The sequence below is a fragment of the Motacilla alba genome, chromosome Z (genome assembly GCF_015832195.1).
Source record: "Motacilla alba alba isolate MOTALB_02 chromosome Z, Motacilla_alba_V1.0_pri, whole genome shotgun sequence".
In the NCBI taxonomy this organism is placed as follows: Eukaryota; Metazoa; Chordata; class Aves; order Passeriformes; family Motacillidae; genus Motacilla; species Motacilla alba.
In genome coordinates this window covers 30,307,388-30,331,313 of record NC_052046.1, presented here as the reverse complement: position 1 = coordinate 30,331,313, position 23,926 = coordinate 30,307,388, and the positions used below count along the sequence as shown (strand labels likewise).

Here is a 23,926-nt window from a genome sequence, read left to right as displayed (position 1 = left end):
GAGCAAAGGAAGGCTGCTGTAATGTAAAATAGCAAATTTAGTCCTACCACAGGAGTTACTCAGATTCATGAGAGCTATGCACTCAATACTTCTTCAGTGTGACATCTTCAAGTGAACTAGTCACCCTATGCACTTTTAAAAATTAAGTAGAAATTAAAGTTCTACTTTCAGGGTGCAGTACATCTGAAGCACCTGTTTCTTCTTCACAGAGAAGAAGAAATAGGTGCTTCCTCTTTTTCTTCCTAGATACAACACAGTTATCTTTTTGGAATTTACCTTTAATCAGTTTAAGATGGCTTCCTTCCTAAAACATGGTGAAGACATTTCTAATATTCATAACCATGACTGCATTGAGACTAGTGGGGCATCTCAGCCCAGCTAACTGAGTAAAGAATCTCAAAAGGTCATATGGTTAATAGAGAAGTCTGCCAATAATAAAAAACATGCTGGGAACAGAAAAAGGCCCATCTAGCTCATAAGGTTTTATTTTTATAAAACAGCTTCAGCTTTTTGGAACCTTGTTTGTGTTTAAGATGCAGTGTCATAAAGAGGACATGTCACATCCTTTTAGCTACATAAATTATGCCACATAACCATAAATAAAATACAGCTCTAGCTTGCAACTTACTGGTAAGTACTAAAAGAAAAGAAACCTATTGAAAGACTGCTAGCTTGAAGGATCTAAAAAACCATGTGTCAACTGTCAAGTAAAAAATAAATGTGAATGTGAAATAGAACTTGGATCAAATCTAGTAAATTGAGGCAGGGAGGCTCAGGTGACACTTTGCTGACTAAAAGAGCTCTGTGCAGAAGAGCAGTAGGAATAACTTCTGTGATGAGAATGCAACAGCCATTTCAGTTGCTCTCTGTTAGAGAAGCTGATAAGCAGGCAAGCCCAGGTGAAAGTCACTTAACTAAACTTTCACAGGAAATCCAGAGGGTGCAGCTTCCAGCTCAGTGAACACTCCTTGTTTTTGTTACATCTAATGTCTTAGCCCTTTAAACACACGAGTCCTTAAAAAAAATTACAGTTGTAAAGTAACAGCTAATAAATTGTATTAGGTGGACCTATAGGATGCTGCACACAAACTAATCCCTTTTCAAAATAACTATGCAAAAACCCAGTTTGTTTTTCCAGCTAATGAAGGTGTATAAGGTTTCAGTGACAAGGTAAGTCTTTTCCAGCTAAGACTTCCAAGACATTAGGAAAGAAGGGGCAGAACACAAGTGTATATACTAGTGTGCACCAGAACTAAACACTCTTCCCCCCACACAGCATATGGTAAGAAAGCAAAAACACAAAAAGGGTGAGGATGCCAAGGTTCAAGAGCTCTTTGAAAAGTCCTTCCCAAGGAGGATTAAAGCAGAGCAATACATTCGGTGCAGGTAGCTCAGTTTGCACCCTGCAGTGTGAGCTGCAGATTGAGCTCTGGGCGGCAGGAGCCCCAGGCAAGAGGCCGGGAAGTGCCAACTCTCTGCAAAACACAGGACACAAAGATGCTGGCGCCAGCCAGGTGGATGGACAAGATGGATACTGAGACACAGCCAGAGCCAAAGACTCCAGAGGGGAAGTAAGACTTTGGCACACTTGGACTGTGAAGGGACAAGAGCCCAGGGGTTCCTTTCTCCAGGCTCCCTCCTCAGAGGCTCAGAGCTTGAGCTGTTTCTGTGTTATGACACTGTGAATAAATGCCTTTATGGAAAGAGACATCCAAGCCTCTGCTGTGGGAAACTTCCCTCCAGGAAACCTAGGCTGACCATGTGAGAATGTGTACGAATCACGTGGGGACCCATCAGGTCACTGGAGTGGCCACCATGAAGGGCGGGGGCCTCAGTCCCAGATGTGACAGCCCCTGGTGGTCTAAGCGTGACTGTCAGAGTCTCATGAATGGTCAGGCTGGGAAGGTTCTTTAATATGGCCTGCTTTAAGTAAATTATAAAATTTCCACTCTTCTCCACACAGAGAGAATTAGGCTAAAATAGAGGGTTGATTTAAAAAATCTACCTAAATTTGTTGCATCCAACTAGCCCCTGACTTGTGACTCAGTGTCATTGGTCATCTCCAGAACAAGGACAGTGCTAGTCAAAACAAATCAAGTTACAGACAAACACAGGATAATGATCAGCTTTCTTAAGTTTTTTCACATGTATCCTGATACATCTTTAACTTAATTACGTTTTCAGAAAAGAAGGCAAAAAAATCAGCTACATGAAGATTACTCAAGTCAAACAAGGTATCAAATGCCATAATTTTTATGACAATAAAAGTACTGATAATTGCTTAGAAGAAGTTATCCTGTTTTAGAAGTCTTAACACAGGTTGCAACATAATGAGTTTTATGAACAGATAGCATCACTGACATGTCTTAGAGGGATTACAAACCACACAAAATATTGCTAAAAAACACCTGGACGACCCATCACTTTCCTTTGACAAAGTTATAGCTTCCAAAGTTCCACGTGTGAATTTTTTCTCATTTAAAGAATTTTCAGCTTGATTTCAACTACTGATATCACAAAACTTTCATGGTTGCTATTTTGAAGGGATGAGGAGGAAATCTTAAGCTTTACTGAAAAACACCTTTCTGCTTGCCTTTCCTCCTATAAATTCAATTCCAGCTTTTGACATTGAAAACAGTAACTTATTATTTATTTTGAAAGCTAAAAAAATTCTTACTTGTTTCAAAGTAAGTTGACTTAGAAATTTGATCTGAATGAATGGCCTCAGGTCACCTCAGTTCCAGTAACCTTCAACAAAAAGTAAGATTCTGACTCAAGAACATTTATTTTACTGTTTAACAATCAGTCTTTAGGATAGTGAATTAATGAACATCCATGAAGACTGGGAGTTAGAATTTACTAAATCCCTGTTTATACATGGTAGCTGGATGACTACTAAACCCCACTTATTATTTACTCTTAGCAGCCCTTTCCTCAAACAAATACAAGGCCTGCCTGATCTTTCCCACCACGCATGCAAAAAGCCCTTTATTTCCTGCAAGCAAACAAAAATCAATAATCAACATAAAATGCCATAGATAAAAGAGAATATAAGCAAGAGAGGTTATCCGACCTTGGAAATGTAGATACAGCACTGATCTGAATGATATTATAGTCTCACATTAACTACCTAGAACAGCAGCTGTGCTCTGGCAATCAAACATATTGGAAAAGTGCTCTCTAAGCACTCTTAGCTTTGCACACAGGACTTGATGGATGAGTCTGTATCCACAATAGAGTAATCAGAGGTTGATTACTACTGCAACTAACACTTTGCTGAAGGTTAAACTATCTTCCTGTCTGTAAAGAAGAAAAAAAAATTATACATCCATATATTCCTTAAGCAACATAAAGTTGAAAGTTTAAGAATTTTTCTCTACTACATCAAAACACCATCAAAGGGCAGACAATCATCCCGGAGCAAGAACACAACACACGTGCCAAGTTCTACTCAGGAAAAGATATGCAGTAAGAAAATGTGAAAGTGTGAGTATTCAGATTCCAATTTGGCTTGTTACCTCTTACCCAAGTCCAGATGAACAATTGTTTGATTTCTTGTATATGCAGGCAGAAAGGAAAATATTATTATTATTATTGTTGTTGTTTTGTTGTTGTTGTTGTTGTTGTTATAAATATTACTTTCAGGGTTTATTTTATAAGAGCATTATGCATCATATTTCCACAATTTAATGCTGACTTGAATAAAAGGTCACACTCTTGATACATCTGTTAATTAATGTCTCAAAACAAAGCTGTGCGCCGCATGGAACCTAGACACACACACATTTTTCTGTCACATAAAGGATAACAGGAAAACCCAGGAAGGGACCACAGGAGGTCTCCAGTATAACCCTGCCCAAAGCACAGCCAGTTTTGAGCTAAGACCAGGTTTCTCAGGGCCTTATCCAGTTGGGATTTGATAACCTGAAAGACTGGTGATGGCAACAGTTTGTCTGGGCCCCAATGCCAGCAATGGACTGTCCTTGCAGGAAAAACGTATCTTCCTTACAGTCAGTTTCATTTTCTCCTGTTTCAGCATGTCTCAGCTGCCTCTAACTCCCCCTCTCACCACACACTACAGTGAGGAGCCTGGCAGCATCTCCCCTATCCAGTTGGCAGTTGACATGGGAGCCATTCCTCCTCTCAGCTGAAGCAACCTGGTCCTGCAGCCTCTCCTGTGTCTCTCCTGGCTTCCCATCATTTCCCACCAGCATCATCCCTATATCAGGGACTCAAAAGGGAGGCAATACCCCGGTGGGTTCTGGCAGGCTCTGAGCAGAGGGGATAGTTCCTAGCCTACCCTGGCTCTCAGGATCATGTCTGCCTCCTACTGCCCCAGGTGCAGCTGACCCTTATTTTACTGCCTGGGTCTTGTCCCAGATCTGCTACTTGTCCCCACCAGACCCAGCCTTATCGTCATGAGGGGTATTTACATACACACACACTGATTTTTTTTATTTAAAGTTAATTATTTCATTTATAAGAAGCATAACTGTTTCTTCTTATTTGGCAGTTGAATGTGTGAGCAAAATAGTTTTGTCCTCATTAAAATACTTCAGCCACATTCACCCATGTCTTCCATGAAAAACAGCTATTTTTTCAACATACTTACACATAACTCCAAATGAAACTAGGAATACAAAGGCTTTTGACTGAATTTTCAAAGGCATCCCACCTCAAGTGGAAGGCTTCTTGGCACACTCTCTGAGAAATTCCATGAAGCACCTCTGTTTTTCCTGACTTCAGCAATACCCCAATGTTTCACTCGTACAGATCTCAACAAGGCATATGAACACAAGCTACTGCTCAAAAAACCAACACAGTCTTTTCCAAACAGATGACTGACAAACACCTTAATTTTTTTTTTCTTTAAAAAGCCCCTATGGTAGGAAATTTCTGAGAATCTGACAACATATGCAATGCCTAGGTAACTCTTTTCTGAACTGCAACCTGCTCGGGAAACCTCATTGCTTCTGCTGCCATGTGCTAAGTAAGCTCATCCAAAACAGCTTTAAATAAAAAAGCTGTGAAACTTATATTTCTTGCCAGTCAGCAAAAGCAACACCTGGAAAGTGACATTAACATCCAACCATATGCACACACACACATATTGGTTCATAATGAGGCTGAAAAGCTGTGAACACTTACAGTAACTGTAAAGCAGAAAAGCTGCAAGCACAATACTGCTCTGCACACAAGAACCCACAACTTTTGTTAACAGTAGACAGATCTAGAATTTATGCTCTATCAGCATTAGAGCACCCAAAACATTTTACACTTTTCATCTCTTCCAATTCGCATCTCATATACAGCTAAAATACACTCCTGAGCAAGAAACACCATTCAGTAATCTCCAATGCAGACAGTCCAGATCTCATAAATACTTTAGGGCACTGGAGATGGGGAACACTCTGATTAGAAAAGGAACAGATCCTTCTCACCACCTAACACTTAAGTCCTGCTTGCACAAGAAATAGAGGCAATATATGGATGGAAGCCACCCATCTGCTGCCAGACAAAGGTTAACAGATATTATGGCCCAAACAGACAAAATTAACTAAAAGCACAGAGAAAACTCTTGACAAGGAACCACAGGCAACCTCTGCAATGAAGTGCAACAATTAGACACACAAGACCAAAAAAAACTTTAAAACTACATCACAAATCCCAGAGCATAAGTGGTTGAGGGAATAAAACTGACTATTGTCACCACCAAAATGATTAAGCTTCCTAAGTAATAGTCTTATTACCAGCTAAACTAAGGAAATTTGGGGTTCGCTTTCACTCTGGTGTCATTTTCTGACACGATACTGCTGAGTTTATTCCTGGGTATTAGGTCTTGCATCTTTAAGTAGCAGACAGGTAATCTAAAACTTAGAATGCTGGAACTGTTATTCTGGTATTCAAATCATGGTTAGAAATAAAATCGATTTTCAAATGAGAATGAAAAATTTTAAAAGTACATAACCTCTGTCAGAGTATCATAGCATTTAAAATCGGTATTACAATGTGCAACTAATGTCAATATCTGTTAGAAGTACAACTATGAAAAGTGAATCTATACCAAATCTAAGTTCATGGCTGTGAGTAATTTACCATTCTTTTTCCCCTATGTAAAAGGGCAGAACCACCTCAGAGAATACAGTATAAAATGCTGGGTCTTCGGTGATGGATTCTGAATTCAAATTATCTTTACACTAGTGATATTTTTATAGCAATGAAGATGATCTTTTTCTCTCTATTTGAACAAAGAGGGATTAGATCTAATCTACCAAAAGGAAAAAAAAAGAAAAAAATCAGGCCAGGAAGCCCAATACCCTTTCCATCCCCTTAAGAGTCATTAATAGTGGAATATAAATAAATGCAGACAAAACTAAATTATACGATCCCGTGAACTGCAGGGCATAGCTACCTTCAGGGTGAATAAGAAGGCCTCAAGCCTTACTGACAGAGTAAGAACACGTATGTCAAAAAAAATCCTTGGATTTTCCTCCTCTGGCTCCACATTAAGACTTGACCAAACCTTTCTAGCTGTAACAGGCCTACTCAGCTGCATTCTAGGCCAGTGCTGCACAGTCTCGATACAACTACTTTGGATACAAGCAAGAAAAAAGATTCATTGAATTGCCCCTCAATTTTCCCTCCCCAAAACACATATTTTGTTACAGGATGCAAAGTTTTCAATTGACTTAAACTCTAGCTTTTTTGATTATTTTATGCAAACAATCCACAGGTTGTGTCAGGAACACAGAAATATTTGGATGATGTTGAGACCACTTGAAGGGCTTGCTAGAATGTGATAAAAGGCTTTTCAGCAAATTCACAGCTTTAAGGAATACCAAGCTAAACAAAAGACAATGAAGTCCAGCTAATTAAGTCTGTCAGCCTCATCAGCTTCTTCAGCTGAGTAACAGAACACTGTTTCAACTCATGGAAATGGTACAGAAATAGTGCTGAAACCCTAACAACTTCTGTCACTCAATCAGCAAATGCATTTGTTCTGAGACACTCATTATTACCCGAGAATTTCAAGCTAAGGACATTTCCTCATGAAAAGCAATCACGGTTCAGACAGCATAGAATTAAAATATCTGATCCTTCTTTAATTCACATTTTATTTCACAAGTTCCAAAGGAGCTATACCTGAATTAAACTCAAAAATGGGGATAGACAGGATACAGAACTTCCTCACCTTTCATGTACTTAAAAATGTACCACTGCCTGGCAACTGTAACACATATTACCAAAAACACTGGATTACACAATCCCCCAACCCTCCATCCTATTTTTATACTAGGAAAAGGAAACACCTCAAAATAGACAGATATTACTTAAACTTTTCTTTTTGTTATACTAGCACTTTACTACATGTCTTCTTAACAATGACTTTTCCAAGTCTTTCTCTGAGAAAGTCATTGTTGAAGACAATACGTATGATGTGGAGGTATTATTCAGAGTGGGGAAGTATGAGCCAGTCAGAGATGAGATAGCTAAAATTCCCAGGTATTTGGTCATGCCCATGCAAGTTCTCACCAACCAGAACAACTGAACTAACACTTTTTATCTGTGATACAAGAAGCTTTTAAAGGACCTGATACATATCTGGATTGCATTATTAAGAAGAAGCTTTTAAGTACTAGCGAGTTTGTCGCTTATTACTTGTTTCTGAGTGACAGCAAGACATCACTGATCTGCTTCCATTCACAGAAATTAATAAGCAAGAGCATGTAAGGACTGTAGGCTAAAAAAAACTCATGAAGGAACAGTGAAATCCCACCAACAAAGGTATTTCATTTAAACAATAGTCACAACTGAAGTTACAAACAAAACAAAAAACAAAAACAAACAAACAACCCACAAAAAACAAACAACCAAAACCCCAAAAAAAAACCAAAAAAAACCCCAACCCAAACAACAACAAAAAAACCTCCTTGGTGGTTTCAAACCACAATATTCCCGGAATTAAATGCTACTTCAGCAGATTCAGTCTTCTAGGTATACTTGCAGGTATCTAGCAGGGGAAAAAACACCTTACAAGAACTATGGCACAAAACAACAGATGCAAAGGAGAAGGAAGTAGGAATGCATACATGCAGGTTACAGGAGATTAAAGTTAACTTTTTTCTCCTCTCTACATGGACAGCCATCTCCTCTACTCTATTTTCTATTACCATTTTAGCCTATGTCATAAATCCAATCTCATCTCTAACCATCAACTTCTAACACTTGCAGATCATTTTACTAGTTCTATTTCACGAAGAAGCTGCTGATTCAATCCACATTAAAAAAAGAAAATCAAAGCTACACCGTCCAGCTCACATGTTTCCAAAGGCTCCAAAGAAAACTGATCCACCACTTGTATTTTCTCACAGATTGGCAGCTGTGTTACAGTGCCCTACTGTGGGGGCCAAGGAATCGGCCAGCAAATGAGCAGTTGCCTTCCCTTGGAGAGCCAACCCTTGAACCAGGCACACAACAGTTACGGTGAGGAAACCCTCCTGCCCCTGATCTTTTGCAGTTCTATGTTAATATGTTGTACCCCATTGGTTTTTCCCTTGTCACTCTTCCAAGTTACATGTATCCCATTTGTTACTTGTTTCTCCCCGTCCTTCTGTTCCCTATATAAACCCCTGTTTCTCCCCGTGAAACACAAGAGGCCGTCCCTGGCTCCCTTCACAGAGGGCCCTGCTCTAATAAAGGCCTCCACTCCGTGGAACTTGCCACACAGTGCTCGAGTCTCTTTTCTCCATGTTGCTGGCACTGCTGCTGAGGTGGGAGCTGAGAATCTCTCTGCTGCTGGGATTGTGCCTGTGTCCCTGTGTCTTTATAAAGGTGCTTCTTCAGGAAGGTCGCAGCACTCCTGCCATCGACACCGCCGCAGCACCCTACCATACAGATAGCCCCACAGCCATCTGCAAAACCATATGGAAAGATGTCTTAGAATTACTTCTAAGCATAGTCCTGAGGGAAGAGGTAAAAAACTCTCAAGCACATCTTCCACTGCTACAACCTTTCTAGAATGCTGTGGCCACTTGTCAGCACTAAAGCAGATGCACTGCACGATGCACACTAGATTTTTATTAGCAGGAGTGGTCTGTGTGGCTAGACCAGCACCTACCTGCATTTGACTGGTCTCACCAGACATATCTACCCGCTCCAGTCTCCCCAAACAATTTTTTTCCTAGCTCGTAACATTAGCAATTCTGTGCCTTCCATGAGTTTGAAAGTAAGCTACCACCTGTACTACCCCCCAGCACTGATGAGACAAGGGTTACTCATCCAAACAAGGAGGACATCATCATTCGTTTCTCTGAACTGAGGAAGATCTTCACTGAGACCTACTTTTTCAGGACAAGCACATTCCTGTTACTGGAAATAGCTGCTCCAAGGCAACTACACATGAAATCTGTTCCCCAGACATAATTAAACTCTAATGAAGGCTGGCATTTCTCCACAGCTGCAGCTTACAACAAAACTTGGAGTATTAGCAATTGCACTGTACACAGCTCAGGGTGCTCAGATGCACAGCTTGCTCAGAAATTACAGTCTGAGCAGGGAAATGGAAGTGATGCCTGGTTGCAGCCACTGGGGTCCCATCAGGTTAAGAAAAAAAAAAAATCCGTTGATGCTAATCAAGTTAACTAGATCACACACATTACTACCAGAGAGTGCAAATCAAAAGCAGATGCATTCTGTAAAAGGCACAATGTTTCCCAAAAACTTGCCAGTCTCTACCTGCTAAGGAAATAAACTGACCAGAACACAGCTACACAGGAGAGTTTAGAAGAAAATAAAGCAAGTTGAGGAGAGTCACCCAAGCAAGCTTTTCACATCTCTGTGCAGTATTTACAGCTAGAACCTCCACACAGACCAGTCCCAGTCCGGGTACACAGACAACAGGAAAAAGGATATGGTGCAACAGCATTTAAAGATAGAGTCACAGGCAAAACAGAACATAAATTTAAAATTTTCTCAACACACACAAGGTGGCAGTTGCCTAGTTTTAAAAATTATTTGTACCCTGGCCCACAGTGCTTTTGTCTACCTTTGAAGGAGAAATGACACCCAAATGAAGTTATTTTTTCTTCTCTTTTTACATAGCAATACTTAGATTTTAGTAGCAGTGTGTATTCCATTTAAAATATTTTATTATGCATTCTTAACGTTATAAAATCCTTTTATATTATTAACACACCTAACCTGTGGAATTACAGCAGAGAAAAGTGGCAACTAAAAAGGGTGATTCTAAGGTAAAACATATTTAACATGAATAAAATTAAAGGAAGAACAGAACAATCCTGAAATGTTTCAATGCTTGAAGTACTTAAAGTATTTAGCTATTCATTGGTTAGTATTTTTCTCCTTTTTGATAGCAGCCAGTCTGACTGTCAATGGCTCCTTTCACTTATCCTCAGAAGTTATTATTAAGGCAATGTATTTCAAAGGCACCCCTAACCCTTTTCCTACAGGAAATAGGAGCCCTAATTATTTTGCTTTTTTTATATTTTATAAAGCAAAGATAAGGTATTTCTTAAATGTTCCATTAAACCTACATAAGGGGGATTCTATAATTCCAGGGAATCATATATTTGAAATTATTCCGGGTTGTTTTTCTTTTATTCCTTTTCAAGGAAGTACCATTCCTCCTAGAACAGAACATCTTTCTCATCTGAGATCCAAGCTTAACTGGTATTCTACTTTTTGGTGGTAGTTAAATTAAAATCCATGCTCTGGTCTCTATTATCCATCAGGCAAAGCATTGGTCTGACCTCTCTTCAAATACCTGAGCTTTGCATATGTGACATTATAAGACCGCACATACTAACTTCCCTTTTTGTTGCTATACTAGAGCATCTTTTCATTTTTAGTTTCTTAAATTCAAGACAAAATTACTGAGGCTGTGATCTCTCTCATGCTTTAAAATGAAGGTAGGAAGTCACCGAATTAACTCTAAACATGGAACTAGATTGTAAAAGCAATGAAAATAAAAAAGAACCACATATTTCTTATAGCTTTGTAGGTTGTCACAGGATTATTTTAAGTTTGCCACTTTATGACAGAATTCAGCACCGTGTTTCAAATCAGTTAGGCACGTGGTCAGTATTAAGTTACATGAACTTCTCTGGACAAGTAAAATTTTAGCTCTATAGAAGTTGTAAAACCCATGATGATCAGTAAATCCAAGCTCCTAAAAAGCACAAACCATTGTGATCCATTAAGTTCTTGCTTGCCTGAACTGCAGCATACGCCATTCAGAAAGGCCTGCAATTTTCAAAGTTTGTCAACCCAAAACATCCTTTCCATTATCCTACAGGGGACTTACATGAACACAACATACTCTTCCTTACAGTCTTCTGAAACTCTGCCAAAAGGGTTACTAAAAACTAACAGTCCAAAATGCTCTTCTGCCACACACTTCCACACACGTTAAATCAGCCACCTGAATAGAACAATGTTGCGAGATTCGCAAGGGTCCCAGGAGGAGGGAAGAGATGAGAATCTTGACTCCATGTTTCAGAAGGCTGATTATTATATTATGATATATATTATATTAAAAATGCTACACTAAAATTATGCTAAAAAATAAAAAGAAAAGATTCATCAGAAGGCAAAACATAAATAGAAAGGAATGAATAACAAAGTCTTTTGACTCCTCAGAGAGTCTGACTCAGCTGCATCCTTGACTGGTTATTAAGTAAAAACACCTAATATGGACCAATCACCGATGCACCTGTTGCATTCCACAGCAGCAGATAGTTATTATTTACATTTCTTTCCTGAGGCTCCTCAACTTCTCAGGAGAAGAAAATCCTGGCAAAAGGATTTTCATAAAATATGTCTCTGACAGAACAACTTTTATGTATAAATGCAGCTGGTCAACAGTAGGAATTTTACACAACCAAGTTTCAAGCCTTTCAAAAGTTCAGGCCAGTTTTCAAAATGCTGACAGTTACTTGTGCAGATCCTGAGCTCAAATACACATCATCCAAGCTCTGGAACAAAAGGTGAGTCACTACAAGCTGAATGTTTCAAAAATTTCATTAAAGCCATGGTTAAAAAAAATGAAAATTAGTCCTGGGAAAACAGTGATGGATCTTCCAGGCCTATGACCAGGGGTATGGCTTTTCTAAAAGACTCTGAAGTTCTAATTCATATAAGTTCTAGGGGAAAAAAAGTCTGAAAAAAACGGAAGCAGAGAGGAAGGTGAGGGAAGGTGAAAAAAAATCTGCAGTTTGGAAAGGGAATAAATTGTCTTATACACTTGTCAGAGACAGTTTCTCAGAGCAGGTTTAGCTATGTGTTTTAGCTTAGATCTGAAGTACACTTTTGAAAGCAATTTGTGATGGTCCCCACAGACTGTATCTCAGTACACACTGTGGAGCAGACTTGGAGATCACCTAAATAGATTTCTTCAAAACAACTACCAGAATTGGCAGAAGAGAGGTTTTGAGCTAAGAAATGCAAGTGAATAGCTGCAAAATAGATAAATCTAACATAACAGCAAAATCCTGAAAAAAAAAAGAAATAATTGTAGTGACAGAAAAACCGATGCAATATTCAAAAAACCCAAACATAGAGTATTCTTTTCCTTCCCAAAGGTTCGAATAAAACCCAACCCAAGCCAACCCAATCCAAACAAACAGGAAAAAAAACCCCAAAAACCCAAACCCAAGAAAAAACCCTAAAACCAGAGAAATAATTCTTTGTACTACGTTATTTAATTCTGCATGGTTTGGGAATCTAAGTAACAATCATACTTCAGCTAACCAAGTAAGCTGAGAAGCCAAATACAGATTTATTTTACAGCTTATATGAGTAACACCATGCAGACAAATATTTAGAGGGCTCATCCAGGAAACCTGAATATTACACTGGAAAGCAAATGAAAAAAGTATCAGCAAACAGAGATGTTCAAGGTGCAATGAAGAAGAGCCAACAAGCTCAAAATCAATAACCCATACCTGCTGCAAAGAATAAGCCACCAAAAAACATTTAAGGAAAATAAGCAAGAGAGAGTTTGTTGGTACCCCACAACAGCAGTTCAACAGCACCTGAGTGACTACAAAACAGAGCAGCAAAAGGCTGCCAAGCAGCAATAACATCCCCCTTGGCTCCCAGCCATGGCAAGTGCAGTCAAGTCCCATCCCCACACATTTCCCATGTCCCAGCGAGGCTGGCCTCTGTACCATCACAGTCCAGGTTTTCCTCACCTCAGCCTCATTTATACATAATAGAAAATGAAGCTGTGGCTCTCTTTGCACTGTTATGCCTGGAGGAATCTAACTCAACAAAAAAACAGACTTAAAAAAACATGGAGACAACCTGTTTCTGTTCTCACCTGTCCTCACGCCGCAAATAACTCTTTTGAGTCATACACTGGGCAATTCCTCCTACGCATGCCCATGTATGAGGAAAGATGGATCCCTTCTGTGAGAGCTCAGCTGGCAGCAGGGACAGCAGAAGTCTATGTCCGGACAAGACCTGCAGCACCAGCTGGTGTTGGGGCTTCGCCAACCACAGACCTAAGCATTTGGATGACACTATTGAAGGACCATCTGCAAGCACATTAGCTTCCCTACATTTCCTACCAAGCTGGGGGGCTTGTTAGTTTTCCAATAAATCACACTTTTTACCGCTTTGGTCCCCACGGCCTGCATTTCTCCTGTCACCTCACCAAAAGACCCTGCCCAGAGTCACAGGCAGTTGCAATGGTCTCCTCTGCCAAATTCCAAAACCCTCAACTCTGCATCCCCTAAGCAAACCCAAGGCTGCCCAGAGTCCTTCAGCTGCCCACTGCCGTAACTGATTGTAGGCTCTAAGCTTCACAGTACAAACACCTGCCAAATCTGAGTCATAATTTAAGAAGAAACTATCTCACTTTTCCCTCCTAAGCTGCAGCTGCTCTATCTGAGCTGTCATATCAAGATGGGGTGCAGTGCCTACTCCAGGAAAGAGGAGGTGGAAGAGTCAGAAATGAAGGAGTCATGTTAAGCATGGAAAAAGGTGAGGGGGCCCCGAACAAGGAGAGCGGCTTTACATTTCGTCCTTGTTTCTCACCATGCAACTCTATTCTAATTGGCAATACATTGATTTTTTCCCAAATCAAATCTTTGCCCATGACAGCAACTGGAAATCCCCCTCCTTATGTCAATTTACAAGCTTTTCCATATTATTTTCTCCCCAGTATCGTACTGAGGAGGAAGAGTGAGAGAGAGGCAGGGAGATGACAGCCACGCAAGGTCAATCTGCCATAAGCTCAAAGAAATAAAATAATACTTATAAAAGCAGTATTGACATATATTCAACTCTAATTTAATGCAAATATGGGGGAAACTGACTTCACATGAGTAGACCAGGAAGGTTTGTGGCCATCTTTTTTCCCTTTGCCTCCTGGGCAGCACCATACTGGGGGAGTGAGCTGGTGCCATTTTCCCTTTGTCTTCCTGTAGCAGGCACTGTCTTGGAAGGGGTATTTCCACCATTTCGGGTTTTTCTTTGTTCTGGGGGAGTTTGTGAGACTAGCAATTCTGTATTGCGAGCTTATTTACTGTAATTTTTTGCCTGTTACAGTTTTGCTTGTTAGTAAATGCTACTTTTTGACTCTTATCAGTCTACTTGTATTTCTCCTAATAGGTGGAAAGGGACTGGTTGAAACTAAGGGGAGGCAGCTCATTTTAAATTGTCCACCTCTTTAAATTGTCTTAAACCAAGACAGACACACATGTTGTTGGTCTTCTCAATCCTCCAACTGCCTTGGCACTGAAAAGCCCATTTTATTGACCACTCTCCAGCAATAAGTCAAAAAACCCTCTGAAATCACCTTGCCTGGCTTATTATACAACACTAACATCAGCAATTAAAATCCTCAAAATTCTTATCTACACTCTTTTCTATTTTACTTAATGCTGTCTTAAATAAAATTTAAATGAAAAGCCAATTGCTTAGACTTTGTATACTTTCAGTTCTAATGTCACAAGACACTCTGTTTCTGTCACAAGACACTCAAACATTAAGAGTGACACCTTTCTACTGAATGTATGAATATGAAATAAGCAAAACCATTACGCCTTCAATAAATAATATATTCAAAAATAGCACAGACAAGCCACCATAGACTTCTGTGGTTCTTGCAAGTTTCATGATCACAGCTATGGAGGATAGTTTGAGTTTTTTGAGATAAAGTTTCTCTGCACTTTTTTCAATGCAGCAGAACACAAATACCACGATTTTTAGTACTCCCAAAACCTCTTAGAGCTGCTCTGCGGTACTTGTTACCTACAGCTGCCTTGGAGGACAAGGTATTACCTTAATAGAATTACAAAAAGAAGTCGAATTCTACCTTAACAGAATTACAAAAAAATAGTAAAGTCCAAAGTTATAATTCATTTTCAGATTTCAAAATTAAATCATTTTGAGCCCACATTTATTTTATCCTTTCCTTCTATGAGATTTGCAATGTTTCATATCAGCTAAGGAAACTGTTAAACTGTAATGCAGGCATTACACTGTCTTAAAAACAGACACTATACAGAATATAATACTACTAATAATACAATATATAATAATTAAATTATTAATCATAGCAGTTGTTACATTATTTATTATAATATTAATCCTTATATATTTATTTTATTTAATATATATTTATATAGTTTAAAGACTATAATAATGTAACACTTACTACCTTTTACTGATTGGATTTTTAAACAAGAAACTATATTACTGAGAATACCTGGCTGCATCACTACTAATATTACAGATATTATTTCTGTCCCAAGAGGATAACACTGATAAAACTAACAACTTAGTCTGATGTTAACATACTGACTACTGACTAAAAGTCTCCTGACATACTCTGGAGCTAGGCAGAGAATTCCACATAAATCCAAAATCCCAGCTTTAGTTCTGCTTTTCTTGTCAGGAATATCACACTATAAAAAATATTAAGTTGCTGTCTATAGCTGATGAATTCAACAATTTCTCAGTCAAACTAAATAAGGTATTATATCTGACGTGGGTTGTAAAAGATACCTTTTCTTTTTACAAACCAATTTACAGTTCGAAAAGGCCAACTAGTTTATTAAGAATTATTTTCATGTAAGTTGTTAGGTTATAATTGGAGTGTCTTTTCATTAACAGGATAAAGAATCACTGCTGCAACTTGCAAATCATTGCTATACTCATGCAACTGGAGCAAACTAACAATTTCCTTGACTAAAATACACAGACTGGTTCTCATTCCAATATGTGATATCTGGTACAAGGAGGTTAAGTCAGTATACTAAATTTTCAGAAATAATGTTACACAGTTTGCAAGGGGAAATCAGCTTCCCCTTCAAATCTTTTCCTAAACAGTTCAATGATTCTGCATTTCCTTAAATAACAAAAAGGAATTATTTCGCAACTATGCATTAATTCAGAAAAAGGAAAATCAAGTAACAGAACCAACAAACAAAGCACTTCCTAAAAGCTTCAGCTGGTAAACATAGTTTCTAGTACACCTCAGAGTAGCATGTCAGTAACTCTTGCTCTAAAGAGCTCTTGCTCTGACAGATCCAGGCATAGGATTCTGTCTGCAAATGTATTATTACAGGAATGTGTCTCAAGTCTCTGCAACGCAAGCAGGTGAACAAAAAAAACCCAAAAAGCCACAGCAACTACCCAATTAGATCTACGTCTGTAAAAACCTTTTTGGCCCTATACTTGCATGACGATGATTTGCAAATTCCACACAATTTCCAAGCAAATTGAACAGAAAGACTTCGGTAAGAAACGGATGGCGCAAGAAGGAAATGTTAAGAAGCGAATGCAGAGTATACTGCCTTTCAACAGCTTAGGCCCTAGTAAGGACCCATTACAGCCCACAGTGCAAGTGTGAAAACCAGGGTACCCTGCTGCTCTGGCACATGCTCCAGCACAGACGCTAAGAACCCCATCATGAAGAACTGGATATAGGTAGAGATCTACAACAGAAAAATTCTCCACAGTAATTGAAAACTGTAAACCAAATCCATGCACACTAAGATGGTAATAATGCATGAATTTTCAACTGCCGAGCACCCACTCTAAAGCAACCCTGTTGATAATACTGCATAAGGCTTAGGTTACCCAAAGAACAACATAAACTATGAAACCTGAGTATGGCTGTAGCAAAACTGGGACCAATGACAAAAAGGCAATTATGAGGGGGCTGTTTTCTTCTGAAAATTTTTGGCAGAGACAAGGAGGTACAAGGTGAATGAAAGGCTCAGCCCCAACTCAGAAAAAAACCAGAGATTAACATAGCAAATAAAGAATAAAATACCAAATCAAGGGGAGAAAAAGGAAGGTGGGTCTTCCACTGGTAACTTTGTGGATGCCTCTAGATGGTAGTCATGCTGACATGTGGATTCAAGTCCACGAGGAAAATGGAAGAAACCCCTTTGGATGACATGCTGGACCCTTAATCACGTTTCTGTTCTTAACATGGTCTGCCCCAGTTTTCTGGGTTTTGGGGGTTGGGAGGAGGAGAGCACCTGTGGAGGCAAGAAATGGATTTACACCTCAGTACACAGAAAACTGTAATACAGCAGTAATCACATATGTGATTCCTCAAAATCTGCACTCTGCATCATTACAGAATTGTAACCTGTATACCTGATTTCACAGATTATAGATTATTTTGCATAGACTGCTGCTCTACCTGTTTAGTCTTTGAGTGTTCATTAATCAGTAAATATCTTAATAGCTCGCACCAGCTAAGTCTGAAGTCTCCATTCTAAAAAAGGGAGTGTCAAATCTTGGCAGCAACAGAACACTATTCACACAGCAATTTTTTCTAATGTTCTTCTGCTTCATATGAGTGAGGCTGTGTGAAAAAATCCAAGGGTCATAAAGCAGCAGCAGCAGCCTCACTTTCCTCAGACTGCCCAGTCCAACAGGATCTATTTTTCTCTAACAATGTAGTATTAAACCAAACAAACCTGACACACAAGCAGTGCACTGCTCTCCTACCAAGATAAATCAAAATCCGGTTGACTCATGTTACTATGGATTAAAAAACTATTAAGTAAAAAACATACTAACAAGTATGGAGCAATGTAAGAATCCAATTTTCTCCATTAAGATTAACAAAGAATTAAGCAGCCACAATGCTTAAGTGATTTCTATTACAAAGTTTGTGCCACTGCTTCAAGTCTGTAGAGTTTTGATTGTTTTTGTAACGAGGCAGAAAAAACAAGAAAATAGATGGCAGTCAGAAATTCTGGATTATTTCCTTCCTGACAGCGGGCAAGTCACATAAAAATCTCTCCTTCAGTGCAAAGAGCGTGACTCAGAAACTTACCAGGCTACTAGACTGAAATGAAAATTAGTAAGTGGTTATCTGTAGTAAATTCTGAAAATGAAAAGGACTATTTGAATCAGCAAGGAATTCTAAAACAGCACAGGACTGGCAACATGAAATACAGTGGGAAGAGACAGTTCTTTTGAAATACGGTTTCCTTAAGCATAAGGAACAGTTACTCTCTATTTCCCTCATCTATGTTATTTTTGTAGCAGGGGGAAAAAAAACCTAAAACAAGGTCAGTCTTCTCAAAACACTGAATTTATAAATAAAAAACTATGTCATCCTGAAACAAATCTCCTGAAGATAATAAGCTGGGAGAATTTCTGAGAAATATGTACATAGTACATAAATGCACACAACCACAGTAATTAAATTAAACACATCTCTCGAGCATGTTAATTATATGTGATGTGAATTTTTCATTTTGAGTTAAATCAGGCACACTGCAGCAGACAGAGATTTAAGTATATAAATACAGATTATTTATATAACTATAAAATGTATTATTAAATACTCAACATCCTAAGGGAAATGCAGGAAGCTAGGAATAGAATTAACTTATTGTCTTTAAATCAAACTGGGTAGCACCTGAAATAAGGTATGCTTGTAAGACGTCACAAATGGATGGAGTGGGTTGAGTTACTCCTTGTGATGCAAGACCATAATGTCCTTCAAGTACTAAATAGATGGTGGCCAAGCTGAGCAACGCACTTCTGTGTTTAAAATTGATGCTAAATTTTTCAGCAGAAGTAAAGGAATTCTCAGTTTGTATGCTCAGGACTGCTTGGGCAGTTCTATTTGCTGCAGTCTTGCTGAAGCAAATGGGCATCAGGAAGAGGTCATGTTCCTTGTAAATGTTTCTACACATTACAGGAAGCCGAATGAATGGCAAAGGTCAATCCAGCAGTTTCACAGTACAGGTGTTCCACTCACTGCAGCGCAGATCCAGATGCTTTTGAGAAGAATCACAGACTGAAACACAGACTGATATCTTTAATCCATGTATGCTGTATCTTGGAACCACTTTGCAAGGAAAACTGCAGGGGCTTCAACAAGAACTCCAGGAGCGGCCACAGGCTTTCCCATCTGCTATAAAATATTTAATATCCCAGTTATTTTTTTCTTCAAAAAATGCTTGAAAATTTTACTTGAAAGTGACAAATCTTTCTTCTGTTAGAATTCAGAATTGGCATTTTTTAAGTCCACTCAGCAGAGTGGGATACCAATAGGAAAGGCTGAAAAACTTCCAAACATAAGTTTTGCATTAACAATGCCATCTTGCAACTCATTAAAAAAGACTATATAGTTTTTGATGTACAGGATTAAAAAAAACCCTACCATCTCAGAGACACTGGCCTCAAAATGATGGCTAAATTCAACTCTGTTGAATTTTACCAGGGATTACAATTTCTGCCCTAAGTAACTTATTTTCTTATTCCATAGACAGCTGGGGAGGAAAGCTTCCAGGAGAGTTTGCTCCTGGAAAAAAGGATCAGTAATCACAGAAATCAGTCCCAGCTTCTCAACTAGCCATGTAACCCCAAGGGAGTGACCTTTGGTGGAACCGTAACAGGCAGCATACCAGGTGGCTTCCTGAAACACAGACTGCTATTTCATAAGGCAAACTTGCATACTGTCCCCAGAGATGGCACATGGTCCAAGGTACAAACAACAGGCTGCCATGCACACATCTGCTTTCTCAGTAGACAGGCCCAGATCTGAATGCACATGCAGATATGAAATGCACCTTAAATCTCAACTATTAAGGATCAAAAGCTGCTGCCATGCTGGCAGGTAGCATAACCACAGTGTACAGGCAACCATGCTGTATGGGAAAGTCCATTCATTTCACATTTCTCAAAGGCAGCTAAGTGACAACGTCATCATAATATGACTATTATTACTCGATCCACAAACTTCCCAGCGACATAAACCGTGCAAGTGGACCCTGCAGCCCACACTACAAACAAGCAAATCTCCACGTTTACATGAAGAGATTTGCTCCTGTAGTCCTTCTTCTGATCCAGGAGTCCAATATTCCACGAACCTTACACTGCACGGCATCTAGCTCTACACAAGACAAATACAAACACAATGGCAAAAATGAGTTGGGGGTTTTTCAGCTAATTTTAAGTACGTCTTCACAACATACTTTTCACAGGTGTCCTGTGGAGACTCAAAAGGTATTTTAATATGAGGGGTTTCGTCTGAAATACTTTCAGTGTGAAGCAGCTTAAATACAGCACTGTGAAAAATGCTGTGAAAGTTCCTGTTTCCTTTTCTCTGGCTCTCACATTAGAAATACACTGAGGACTATTTTTCTGAAGCAATATTTTATCATTCTGTTCTATATTTTACACACCAATTCAGCATTGAACACAAAACCCCGAAGGATCAAAATTAAAATTTCAGATAAAGGATTCTAGGCAAGAGACGTGCAGAATTTGCAAAAGAATTAATAAAACCTATAAGGACCCATAAGGGCAGGATTATGGTAAAGACACAACTCAGAGGAATGAAATACCTACCTGCATAGATTCCATTATTTTGGCTTGTTTTTTCCATATTTTAAAATACTTCAGATGCCCTCTAGACTACTGCAACTTGGAATTTAGTGCTTAAGAATTAGGCATCAGTTTTAAATGCTGTAAACACATCTTCATGGACAAGGGCAGAGAATACACTCTGCTACATGTTAGTCAAAGGGAAGTAGCTACAAATATTCAGCACTGAAGGCTCTATCAGTCTGTGTAACCCATGTCTTGAACAAGAGTAATTCCTGATTGCTTATTTTTAGCACTCATTTACTTTGTGCTATTTAACGTGTTACTGTTTTGCTTTTGTACTCTAAAAGAAACTTCCAATTTGAAACCTTTTGTAAGTTGAACTATACTGTTCCATCTGAAAGCCCCACAAACATTACACTGCACTAGGCAGCCTGCTGTGCCAAGGTACAATCTGAATGGAAATTCAACAAACAGAAATGCTGAAACAGACTAATTACATTAGCCATTTGTTTATACTGAGACCCCCTGTTATACTACAGAAAGGCACAGTGTAAGAATCAGAGCAGAATGGATTTGTGTATTATATTGGTACCCAACAAGTTGCAGTTCACTCTCCCTGCATAAGCAATTTCCATTTCTGCTCTCTCAGGCCCAGCACGCTATTTGTGACATGAATCAAATTATATTGCTACTCTCAATTACTTAGATATAGGGCAGTACTTTACACCAAACCAATCTCCTTCAAATTTCTTCACTTCCTCTGGGAATTATGTTGGACATTATACCTAATGTAGAACGACTCAGTAAGCAGAAATAGAGAGCAGAGCTCATTTTAGAGACAAACACTCAGGAAAACTGAGCAACAGTAACATCAGCCTGCAGACTTGTTATTGAAGGCTTGAGTTGTGGCTTTGACTTTATTATAATTTGCAAATACCTACTCTCCTTTTAAATTGCATCAAAGAACTTGCATACAAAGGGAAAAAAAAAAGTGAAGTGGCAGGAAAGAATCCATTATCAGAACTCACAGTGTAAACATATTTAGTCTAATCCAGTTCATGCTCCATTCCAAGTAAAGATTCTCGGACTATCAACCACACAGGATGCACGTCAGGTGAAAATACTTAACATGCACAGGCAAGCAGCTTCGGATTCAGACAGAGAAAGGATCAGCCAATCTGGGCTTTCTGGGATTTCACATCTACTTGAAAAGAAAGAAAGCCACACTCCTTCCACTCCCCCTACATTACCTGTGTAGAGTGCGCTCAGATGTGCTACAATTATTAACAAACGTGGGAGGCAGCTAGGATTCAATACAGAATTAATACAAGTTAACATGTTCAAATCACCAGTAATCAAGTAGCCATTACATTGTGTTTACAGCTCTCCCTTAAAACCACAAACTGTAAACAGATGCTCTTTACAGATACCTGCTGGGTATGTCACAACATTTCAGCTCAACATCTAAATTATATATTGGCAGTCAGTGGTTACAACTTTGACAAAGCCATTGGTATTTTCTGTATGGTTATTCTTTTATCTGCTACAGATTACATATGATATCTAACCAGCAAAAATGGAAAAATAATGAATGGAGTAAAGAATTATAAAGTTGGTCATAAAAGTAAGTATATGAATATTATGAAGGAGGCACTTTTTCTGTGAACACTTGGGATTACCACTTCATGAATTAAAACAATTCTATTGCTCAGATAACTCAAAAGAAACACAAATCCCTATGGCTGGCTCGTCTTTGTCTTCTAAACCATCTTCTATTACTACTAAACCAAAATTAATTCTAAAACCTGAAGAAATTCTGATTAGGCAAGAAATAGAACAATATAATCATATGCTGAATTAGAAGGGACCCATCAGAATCATAGGGTACAAACTCCTGGCCCCTCACAGGACACCCCAAGGGTCACACCATGTGCCTAGGACCATTGCCCAAACCCTCCTGGAACTCTGTCAGGGCTCAATGCTGTGACCACTTCCCTGGGGAGCCTGTTCCACCTGGGCAGAGCAGAGCAGGACATCCCCTCCCTTGCCTAACTGGAGATGCTGCGCTTGATGTCCCACAGGGCACAGGTGGCCCTCACAATCTACAAGGGGTCCAGAGCTTCATGAACATACAACTGCTTTGGCAACTGCCAAGTTCAGTTTATGTTTTTCTCAGAGGAGAAATTCAATATATTTTCCCATTATCTCATCAGCAGTTTCACAAAAAAATGAATGGTTTTATTTACTTTTGTGGTCTCTTCTTCCAAACTGGTCTGGAACTAACCAGCAAGAATACTGCTTGCAGAAAAAAAAAGTAAAATAGACACTTTACAAAAAAAGGAGGTGGTTCCAGGTGGATTCACTTTACCCCCCTGCCTGCAAAACCAATCAAACTGCAGTTCTGTAACAGCATACCAAAAACTCAGCAACCACTGAGTCTGACATAACCATATAAATGTGCCTGTCCCTGAAGCATCAGTGATAGCGATTGCATTTCTCATATGTGTATTTATCCATGGCTACTTAGTCAGATTTGAGTGTTTCGATATTTTTACTGCTAGCAGTTTTCTCAAGCTCTTATCAGACTCTTCACTATCTCAGTACAAGCTGGTTAGCTATACCCAGTCCTGCCAAACCAAGAACAGATTGCCTGCTGCCTCTTTTGTCACTGAAGATACTTTCAGGGCTCTGTACACACCATCCCTTCTTTGGCTTTAACAATATCCCATTAATTGGGGGGATTCCTTCTTCACTCAGTCTGTCCTCTAGAGACTTCCACGACCCTCCTTCAAACTTTCACCAGCTTTCTCCAGCACAGCATGCCAAACAGGATACACCACCTGAGCCCCCACTGAGCACTCTGCACCTCTCCTAAGGTTATATTCCTCTTCTCAGTAGCACTTCAGTAACAATACTCCACAGCCAACCCATCTCACATTAGCTGCAATCCCCACAGAGGTTTAGGCAGATGCTACTGCTACTTATCCAGCTCCTCCCTCCCCACTATTCCACGCACCTTGCTTTGGCACTTCCTGAGGGGCACCTCCCATCCTCTCTGAATACACACTGTATACATCCTGGTGAATCCCCT

General features: G+C 39.2%; 1 protein-coding gene across 2 annotated transcripts in view; it reads right to left on the bottom strand.

Moving 5' to 3' along the window:
* The window catches only part of APBA1 (amyloid beta precursor protein binding family A member 1), an 86,814-nt gene that overhangs the window by 43,880 nt on the left and 19,008 nt on the right, over positions 1-23,926 (bottom strand). The gene's annotated exons all lie outside the window — the stretch shown is intronic.